Source organism: Antennarius striatus, chromosome 17, assembly GCF_040054535.1.
Source record: "Antennarius striatus isolate MH-2024 chromosome 17, ASM4005453v1, whole genome shotgun sequence".
Taxonomy (NCBI): domain Eukaryota; kingdom Metazoa; phylum Chordata; class Actinopteri; order Lophiiformes; family Antennariidae; genus Antennarius; species Antennarius striatus.
The window spans coordinates 13,837,022-13,848,632 of record NC_090792.1 but is presented as its reverse complement, the minus strand read 5'-3'; positions in this window follow the sequence as shown (position 1 = coordinate 13,848,632).

Genomic DNA, 11,611 nt, shown 5'->3' with positions numbered 1-11,611 from the left:
TGGCATGATTCAATGAGTCACTATCCCCTAGATACCAGAGAAGAAGAAATGTTGGGATTTTTGGCAGCGTGACTCGAGTGCAGTGAAAAAAGAATTCAAAATGAATTTCAGAACAGAATATTGGAACAATTATAGAAGAATGTGTCCTTTTATCTAAAGGGAATATATGAGGAAAAAGTCCTTGATTCTCACTAAAAAATGTAGCTGCAAAAAGTAATATTCTACCATCAACACTTCACATTTCCCATACTCTGACCACGTCAGATGAGAATATATCCCAGACTCCCCACCAAGCGGTTTACTGATGAGAATGGACCAACGCAACAGACTACAGAAAAGTTGAGTTATCTCACATATAGGAGACAAAACCAATTCTGTGCAGAGGTTGGTATGACTGATGTCATGGTTAAGGTCAGAGAAAGGTTGACTTCATTCTGTTTCAAATAAGACAAAATACAAAAGATATCAGCTTTAGCTGAAATCATGAGCTGCTCTGACCTCATTTTACCTCTTTGCAGCTGTGAAATATCACCGAGTCCCAGCGCTGCTGAATAATTTTCTGGAGAGGAGGACAGGAAATTTTAAAGTCAAACCATCACAACTGTTGTTTGCCTGATTAGACTAGTTTTATATCATTGGCAAAAATACAACTGAAACAGGTGAGATGGTCTCTTTTGATTATTTGGGTTGGGTTATTTTTCCAAACTGGTGAATTACATTAAAATAAATTGGTTCCTGCTTCATTTTCATCAATGTAGTCATTGTGTATTCAATCACAAGTTGAGGGAGTGAGTGGTGATGAGGGATGCCATTTGAACTTCATTCCAACCACTTTATCTCCCCAGAGATTATCTGTTTAATTATACGTAACAGTATAGTGATACTGAACCACGGATTGGTACGCTGCATTTTTGCATGCCTAGTTTTGAAAAAGCTGTGTGTGTGTGTGTGTGTGTGTGTGTGTGTGTGTGTGTGTGTGTGTGTGTGTGCGTGTGCGTGTGCGTGTTACATCCTGCGTCAGAACACCAATCATCATCTTCTACATATAACATAAAAGCTGGTACAAAATGAATAGCCTATTTTTACATTAGTCAAATGTAGCAAGAATGAAAGCGAGCTCTAACTCGAAGCGCTGCATGATAAAACACTAGATGGATAATCTAATGTGAAGACCACAAACCGTGGACCTGTGACAAGGAGAATAAATCTGGTCTATCGAGTTTCATTCCTGCACTGGAATGAGTTGATGTTTGTCGAAGCCAACTGATGCTCACAGCATCCTTTGCCATCTGATAAACATGGAAGATCTGAATGGGTGCCGCCTGCAGCGTTCTTGCAGCCTTCAATTGCTCTATAGGGTCACATAACAGCTAACCAGCATGAGACTGTTTTATGATACCAGCTGCACCCTATGGTGCCAACACTGTTCCTTCATGTTCCCCACATTCCAAGAAGATAATGACTCTATATTCATTGCTCAGTAAGGGGAGGTTTCATAAAAAGGATGTAGTATGATGTCAAAAACCTCACATCGTTCCAAAGGCTCCTTGTCAGCCTTTGCGTGAACCTGTGTCATTTCTTTGGTAATGTGTTTTTATTTCATCACAGAATTCCAAAAAGCACACTTTAGGTCAGGAGGGAATAAAAGTGTTAAAGGTGAGTCGAATAGAGAGACTCAAATGGACATTTATGTATTAAATGTGTAACATTTAGAACTACTTCCTGATGCATGAAACCTGCTCTCTTTTTAGGTGTTCAGCCACTTCTCATTGGTCATATCTGAGGAAATCTTTCTTATTTCTTTTTTCTTTTCTTTTTTTTAAATTTGTTCAGCTGGGGGAAAGATTGAAAAATCCATGTCAGGATAAAACGGAGAATTCATCTGGAGTCCAACATGCTTTGTGAACATGGCAACTTGACCTCCCAAGAACAAAACCCACATGGCGAGTCCTGAGATTAGTCATTTTCATTGGGAAGGGGGTGTAGTACATGTTTCAATCGATGAAAATGTCATCAGGGACAAACCTATTTTCCTCAGCTCTCTTGTATATAAATATTGTCCAATTCTGCGCTGTCAATCCCCTTCTGCTATCAAATGGTGACACCCCCCCTCACCCCATACACACACACCTTCTCCCTCAGCGCCACACATAGACAGACTCATTCACAGTATCACAGATTTCATCAGGAGTGAAACACAAAAATCCAAAAGAGGTTTCTCTACTGGTGATGTTGTTTGTGTCCGATATGGATTTGTCAAGAGATGATGAATTACATGTTTTGTAACGAAACCCTATCAATCTCCTCAATCCTGCTTCTGGCTGATGCAACAGCTGAAACATACCGAATCAATGACACAAAACTCGTGCGCGCACGAATCAGGAAAAAATGGTGACAGAGATGGATGTAAAAGCAGAATGAGACATGGTTTCTTACCGACAGCTTCAGCAACTTTTCTTGTAATGGCTGCAATTACAGTTTTTCACCCCAGTGCACCGAGAGAACAGGAGGGGGTCTATTATCAAATGATTTCAGGGCTCTAAAATCCCAGCAACAACTTGATATTTTTGAGACAATGAAATTTGGGACAAAGCGTCACAACTGCTTATGGGATCGATATATGATTAGCGTTCACTGGTGAATAGAAAAGAAAGTGCTGCAAATAATGAGGGAAACAAAATTGGAGGCCGTTCTGTTACAACTCTGGTTGACAGCAAAGGTGTCAGGTTTGTGTTCCCTGCAGGTTGTGTTTATGAGCCTTCGGTCATTCAGAGGCCGATTGCACGAATCCTTCTGTCAGTGATGGCTGTTGCATCAGGCTGACGCGTCTCTTTCAGGCCTCGCCAAAGTCGAGCCTTTGGATCAAAAGAAATTCAATCAAAATAAATTTCATAGTTTACACTGTCCGATGTGTTTAAAATGAAATAAACCAGGCAACTCTTGGCTGTGTGTGTGAGATTAAATTATTTTGATTTAGACTCCTGGTGCGATAGGAGGAAGCGCATCTGTCCTTTAAGTGCCACAGACGGCATAAATGCAGGACCTCAGCTGTGGCTCCGCAATGGTCCTATGTATCACTTACAACATGGACCAGTGCCGTGTGTGTGTGTGTGTGTGTGTGTGTGTGTGTGTGTGTGCGTGTGTGTGTGTGTGTGTGTGCCCATGCAGCTTGCATGATTCTAGGCGTGTACGTTGGTGTGTATTCGTACATCGGGCAGGTGGCCATCGCTGGCAGAGTCTCTCTCCAAAGATGTGTGTGAATATAGAGGCCTGTTGTTAATGGAGGGTCTGTCTCTGTTTTTCATATCCGACAGTCCATACAGACCTCCACAGGCACCCGCTTCAGAGTGTGTGCTGGCAAGACATTCAGACCCATCACACTGGGACTCTCTTCCTGTCGAACACCAGGGTGTCAGGGCTTTTCACAGCACAGATCAGAGTCTGAGCCAAAAGCAAGAATAGGAGAAGGTCAGAGTGTGTAGATGGAGGAAGTTGTATCAGGATGCATGGCTGAAGAAAACACCAGTGTTTTCAGGCAGGAATATAATATTAGAAGATAATTTTGTCAATCCAACACTGGCTGGCCTTTGTTTAAACAATTATTTTGTCTCTTTTGAGTGTGGAATTTATAAAAGACCACCAATTCACATATGGCTGTATTTTATATGGTGCATTAGTCTTGCTTCAAATTATCAGGAATTCTAATTTAAGTCAAGATATTTGTCATGGAACAGACGGAAATAGTGGTAGAGTGGTAATACAGGATGTGATTAAAAGAATTGTAAAAGCCTCCTCCTCCCAGATTGGTGTGTGTGTGCTAAAAGTGTCAGGACAGGCGGGATTAGGACCCGAAAGCAGGACACGGGGGGGAGATGCCACTGATGACAACAACTTTCCTTTCAGACTTCAACTGAAAAATGTTGAACTCAAACTTATAAAAAAATAAATAAATCTTTCAAACTACTCATCACTTACCCCCAAGAGCACATGAAATACATTAAAAAGATGAAAAGGAATAGAATAGACAAATGTGGAAATAATGTCCAATTGAGGGATGGTAGCTGTGGTGAATCAGCAATGATTATCCCTCAGAGGTTGTTACCCCCCGCTGCTGCAGGATGGGTCACAGGCCGACTCATTTGGAGGAATAGACCTTCGTATAAGCATGCAGTAAGTCACTGCACAACGTGAATCAAAATCTACAAGCACATATTCAATTATTCTGTGAGTCAGATCAAATAAGATCCTGAAAGACGAAGGCCACAGAAATTCACTCATTCTTAGTTGTCTGCACACTCATCTCTTCCACTTCACCAGTCCCATCTGATCGAGCGTCTGCCACTGCTCTTGTCACATCTAATTGGTCTTTAAGTGCAAGAAGGCAAATTCTTTTGTGTGTTGGCAGGATATCAGCTTTTAGGCATTTTAATTCAAAATTCACAGCATGAAACTATTGCAGAAGTGGTCTCTTGAAGTGAATCACGACTGTAAGCTCTACTGTTTAGTCATTCAATGCAATGCATTGCAGTGCGCTGTGGGTAGTCTGACCAGGGAGGGCATACAAAAAAGTATTGGGATATCAACAATGGCAGCCACATGGTACCTTAATTTGTAAGCTTCTGTGCAAGTTAGTTTCCCAGACCATCAGGAAAAAAAAATCTCACTGGCCAAATTTTTAATTAAGAATCTAGCCAGAGGGCTTATTGTTTTTCACTATGTGGCTGAAAACGAGTTGAAACTTTTCCATGTTACCTTCATTATGCCAGCCTTCTGCACCTGTTTGCAAATTGCTCTGAAACACTTTCCTTTTCTTTTTTTTGTCCTGCAACAATTTTAGAGCATCAGATCGAATCAACCAATATGCCCGTAAGATTTGTCGCAGACAGTTCCTCATGGGGTCTCTGGACATTTGGCGTAATCACAATAAGGAAATTAAATATAGATACACACTGTTACCAATACTTGCCCTGCATCGACAAATCGTAACAGACCTGAGATTGTATATCAGGAAATCGATTGTGTACTTACTGTATGGAATAGATTAGTCCAACAGGCTGAGCTTGTCAGCCGTTGTTCAGTCCTATCTGTGATTAAACCATAGAGCGCTAATACTGCTCTGGTTATTATGGGGAGTTTTGTAAAATAAATCGTTTGCCATCACTAAATCCGGACCAATGAATCACAGCAAATGGTAGATCGGAAACAATTCTCAGAAAGGTTCTTATTTCCAAACGTCAAACGCAGCATCCAGTTTCCCTCCCTTCTCTCCCATGCTTCCTCTGGTTCCACGTTCCCCCCCCCCCATGTCTCCCTTGTCTGCGTTCACACCGTTGTCTCCAGGGTGGGGCTGATTGGTCCCCTCTCCAGTTTGCTCACACCCCCTCTTCTCATGATCACCCGTACCTAATCATCACATCAGCTCCACCTGACCCACTCCATCTCAGCCTTGGTCTTCCAAAGCTCAGTATTTGTCACAGTTGGTGATACTCTGCTGTGACTCCCTTTTGTGACAATCTGTGATTCTTGTTTTTCTTTGTCCGTTTTTTGCCGGCTTCTTTCTGACCGTTTCTCTATCTAATCTACAACCTGTTTGTGCTGCACCCTGGAAGTTTATATGTTCACTCCAAGTCAGTCAGTCTGGGATCAGAAGATCAAGGCTGCTTGTCTGCCTTGTCAGTCTGATTCGTCTTTCTTTTTGGTTTGATTCTTTATTCTTGCCCTATTTGTTTCCCCTTATTCAGAAAGCAGTCATCAAATCATTTTTTAATCCCATCTTTTTTGTGCCACATTGTTCCACATTGTGGGTCCATCTTTCAGGGAAAACCTGGTGAGTGGTCCTGGGCATCAAACTAGGATTACAAACAGATCGCTTAAAAGCACCACAAAGAAGACTCCTCTCAAAGCCGTCTTTGTTTATGTACACTGGACAAACAAAGACTAGAATAATGCCAACCCAGATTGTGATTTCAGATAGCATGTCAGTGTTCCGCAAGCAAAAGAGGTTTGATGCGAGTATCTATTGAAAGTTTTATAAACACATCAAACATAGCGGTTGAGCTCATCCTCTGCTCCTAGTATAAGAAGCTCCTGGGCTTCACTTTTCTTCCAAACATGGAACAATTTTTGGAAAATGCAAAACCTTTCAGTTTGCTCTTAATTGCTACTACAGTCAAACCTCGGTTTTCGAACACTTCTGTTCTTGACCAAATCGGTTTTCGACCAGAAAATCCGAGAATTTTACGTCTCTGAACTTGACCAAAATTCGGGTCTCGACCAAACCGAAAGAAGCCGAGCGTACCTGAACGCGACTCACTCGAATGCCCAGGATGCTTCCTCCGTAGCACATTCGTGTTCAAAGTTCGATAGGATATCTTTTATTAAAATAAAACCAGTGTCTATTTCTACCCTTTTTTATTTATGGTAAACAGTATACAGTGCAGTTTATGGTGTAAAATAGTTTTTAAAAAAAACTTTAAAAAAAAAGTCGTTTTTTAGACTTGGAACGGATTAAAATTATTTACATTAATTATAATGGGAAAAATAGTTTCGGATTTTGAACAACTCGCTTTTCGAACAGCCTTCTGGAACGGATTATGTTCGAAAACCGAGGGTTGACTGTATTTGTTTTTTAAATGTTACATTTCTGAATCACGTGATCATCAAAACCAGAAAGATGTGACAATATATACACATATATATGAAAATCTAACTAACTGGAATCGTCCATAACATTAATAAGAAGCTGAACAATTAGTAGTTTCTTTGAGAAAATCTTGTTAGCTGAGATAACAAGGTAACGTTACCCTCCAGAAATGCTTTAAAGTGATTCCATGAATTGCTTACAGAGCAAAACCAAACTTACATTCAAAAGTACTTCTCAGTTGATTTCAGCCAACCGTGTCTCTTCAGCTGTCAGTCAGCTACAACCATAGGAAACGTTTATGGCAAAGGCTGGTCGTACAAACGTGTTCTTTTACAAACCCGAATGTGAATTCTTCACTTTATCATAATTGTTCAGTGTCACCATGTGTATAGATTACATTCCCTAAATTCCAATGAAAACCATGTTTCTGAAAAGATGAATGCAGTGAAATCAAAATAAAAAATTTTTTTATCTGAGCTATGATAATGTTTGGTATAATGTTGTACAAATGTATAGTGCAGGAATAAAATGTTTAGCTAGGTAATAATGTGTTCATCCTCTATTAAATATCCCGTTGATCTATTCTGTCCTCGCGCGCGTGTGTGTGTGTGTGTGTGTGTGTGTGTGTGTGCGTGCGTGCGTGCGTGCGTGTGTGTGTGTGTGTGTGTGTGTGTGCGTGTGTGCAGCTCTGTGTACATCTCACCTCGCTCCTTTGACGATTCCTCCTCATTAAACGTTCCACCCATTCCACTGACAGTTTATTACGCACTTGTCTGGCTAATCAGAATCTCCTGCTGTTTGAATGAGGTTTAACAGTGTTATGCAACATTGTTTCATAACACTGATCATTAAGTTCAATTGATTGGCACATTAATCAGAGGAGTTAATTGGACAAGCACACGAATGCTAATAAGTGTCTGATTTGACAGAAACAGAAATCTGTTATTAGATTGTACATCATTATCCACAAAATACTATACACCATGCAAAAGTGTGAACATGTAATTTCATGTGCTTTCCCCAGAAAGACCAACTTTTTTGTAATTAGGCTTTAATTGGAAGAGTATGCTGAGAGTGAGAGGTAGGAGTAAGAAGGGCAAAGTTAATCTCAAAGAATATGAAATTTGGTTTGAGTAGAAGAAGATGTGAGATTCGCTTGTTGTTTTTTGCACCAGGTCTACATCAGCATTTTGTCCAGACAGTTTTATTTAGACAGTTAGCAGAATCATTAGCAGGAGTCTGGGGTGGTGTCTGACCTCTTCACCTCTCGGCAGTCGTGCCCAACATATTTTCCTGTAGGCTGCTAAATTTGTACAAGTCCCTGTGGTATTTCGTAAGTTCATTAATAAGGCGCTGTGACTGCAACAAGTTATTTTACAAAATGTAAAGGCAAAATCTGAGAAAACACGATGAGTAACTTTCTGCATTTTTACTCGTTCCACAAGTTTAGCCAAATATTACTTCATCTGTGTGATAAGTAAATATTTTGCACACACATTACATGCACGACCATCTCAGCTGTACTTTATGTTTAGTGCAAATTAAACATTTCATCCAACTGTACAGTGAGATTATCATGTTCAACATTAAATCTGCTTAACTTCCACATGCTGACATTGTCAGTGTGAGCACACGTAGCAGTTAGCTTGAGACGATGACCTCATGACTATTTGTTATAATAATCGTGAATCACTTTTTATTTAATTTGCTTTGTGCAACATTCTGGTTATTCTGTGCATATGATGCATTGCTGGCTAAGTTGTCAAAGTCACAAAACCACAGTCTTCAGCTCTTCTCTGCAGAGGCTTGGCGCGCTGCCCGGTGGTAAACTCCATGCCCTGCAGAAATAACTGGATCAATTGATAAATGGTCAGCATACACAGCTGCAGTGATTTGAACTACATTCAGCAACAATTCAAACATGTGCTATCCCCACCCGCCCCCCGAAAACAGTTCAATTGATTTGTCGGCCTGTGGTTCCTCCTATTACTGTGTTATTAGGCCATGTGTACAAACAAACTGTAACCAGAGCCCACAGCACGCTTATTAAAAGAAAGACTTCAAACAGAAAATACTGGCTTCACAACATTTGATGACACAATGGACACGTTGAACCTCTCCTCTACAGGAACTGACTGAGACAATGAGATCAACATGGACACGTTTACATTAAGCTGTTATGTACATAAAATAGGTATCAATAATTTGACATAACTATGATAAACCTTTCATTTGCAGTATAAAGCCTTTCAGATTCAATTGATTGCATGCTTATATCATAATCATGATCCACCCACTGGTTCATACAGAGGATTTATTGATCCTAATAGACGTGAAGAGAAACGCGTGATGAGCAAGAGAATGATCTTCAGTAACACGTCACACTCCTGAAAAAGCTGTGCAGAAAGAGCTGGAGAATGCAGGTTTGTTTGTTTTTTGTCCGTTTCATTGGCTCCCCATCATCGTCTGTGCTGGTAATGCATCATTATCAGTCACTTGATTCTCAACACACCGTGGACAAAATATCTCAGTTTATTTATGGTGAGAAATGTGATTCTCATGTCAGTGGAATACACTTTCAAGGGTATGGCACACAAATGGTTAGTAGGAAGGAGGAGAGCGGGACTTCCAGATAGTTTGGTAGACGACATGTAAACAGCATGTAGCATAAATACAAGCCTGCTGCTAGACTGATTGCTTCATTCAGCTGCTGTTTGGATACACACAGGTATAAAGTACAGTGTACACCGAGACATAACCACAGGTGCTTTAATTAGAAACTAAATAATGAAACAGAATGGACGAGTGAGCCGAAAGCAGAATAAAAGGACTAGTGGCCAGACTGAAGGGAGAAAGAAATGTTTCTTAATCATAGCTTTGTGCCTTGGAGCATGGAAAGTTTTAATGAATGATTGAAAACCAATCATAAATGGTGGTACATTAATACTGCAGGAGACCAGATGACCTTTTCCTTTTGAAGTGAGTGAAAAATGACATTCCGGCTGAAAATTTTGATGACTTTTTTTTTTTTTTTTTTTTATTTCTTCCTATTACATGTTTTCCCTCCTACTATACAGTTGCCAATCCTTTAAGAGTTTTCAATTAAATTGTCCTCCTGAATTATTCACTTACTTTCCTTAATCTCTCTCTTGGCTTGTGGCAAAAAGTGATTTTGTTTTTTGCCCCCAACCCCCCCCACCACCACCACCACCACCGATGTCATTTCCCATTTAATAGAAGTTTATTTTTGTTCAGCTGTGTTAGGAATTAAATGGAGATTTTTATGGGTAGAGGTGCAAGCTGCTATGGTTGAGCACTCCTTCATTCAAACTCTCTGTACCTTGAAGGTGAATAGACCAGTGCCTATGTGAACTCCATAAATTGAGTGGTAAGAGTTCTCCTTTGGTGTTGTTGAAGGTAGGGCTCTAGACTTGCCCTTGAGAAAGTGTTTGCTCCTTGTGAATTATAGATGCAGTCAGTCTGCATAAGTCAGTTCACTTAGAGGGATGTATTTTCTCAGGAGATATTAAACTCCATGTGATGAGTATTATCTCCATTAAGAGAGACAATGTCATGGTCGTTTATATGATTCATTATACAAAAAAATCCAAATTAAAACCAGGTCGTTTGATGCAACTGCTTTAGTAATGTCATCAGCAAAATAACACAACCTAGCCCTCTTCTTATTTCATGACTCAAGTGTGACTCATGGCAGCTGACAGATCAGAAATCTTTGAAACTTCCTTAGCGAAGCCTTGTCGTTCTGGGCTTTAGATTCAGCGGCATTAGAGCCTCTAATGAGGACAGCCCAGGGATCTGTGAACCGTGTACCCACAACATGAAAAGACAAGCAGAGAACAACCCATCCCAGAATAAAATAATAATGAAGGCTTTGGCGCTTGAAACTCTTCCTTTGGAATGACCCAACATTCTAACATTCTCTGGGAAATGAGGCAATCTTTCATATCATGACAAAAAGACGTACTTTTGTTGCCCCCAAAATAATTCCCAAATGACACATAGCTTGTGAGTGAGTCCCCCTCCCCAAAAAGAAAAGAACTGACAGGGCCCTTGGGTGTTCTAAGTTGACTGTTGTTGCATTAGTAGATGCGTATGTGCATCATAGACGACCTAAATTAGAGCACGCATCTGTCAGTCTTCAGGCCTGTGCTGATGGCTCGTCATCCATGCTTGGATACACAGTGGTCACTGGATGCGTGTCTTCTTGTTGCATTCAGCCGCGCTTACAGCGACAGCACATCAGCCTCTGGCTAACTAGTTGCCACCTTCAGCTCGAGACAGACTTGATTCAATCATAGTTTGCATTTTATCACTTTAAAGGATTCCTAAAAGGGAAGTTGATGTCAGGTGATGCCTGTAATATAGTTTATAACAAATATAGTGGCTGTTTCACTACTTGCTGCTGACTTTGGACATAAGTTATCAAAGGCAAGTTCCTCTTGTTTGTTATCAACCATCTGACTTGCTGGCAGACATAATAGCTGTCTGGCAGCTTATTTAGCTATTATTAGAGACTAGCTATCCGACAAACACAAACTCCTCTTGGCTGAACGCTTATGGCAGATTTTTCATTTTCTCCATGAGTTGAACGGAGTGGAAATATGCATTTTAAGTCCATTTACAGTACATATAATATAATGGTCATTCTATGCCAACTAATTAACATTATGTAAAATAGACTGAGGCTATTGCTGCGTGTTAGGACTTTGTAGGAATAGAATGTTGTATTTCTGCTTTCAATCTGCTATTATTTTAATGAAAATAATACAATTGAGTGTTTTTTAAACTATAATTTTTTTCAGATTTTGTTCACAAATACAGAGACAAGTTATATTTACTACTAGTAGTTATTTCAGATTTTCAAATAGCATTTTTCACTTAAATAAAAATGATCCAGTTTGGCACGTTTAGGACAGTATCTCTAAGGATTCACTAATGAAAGGACCT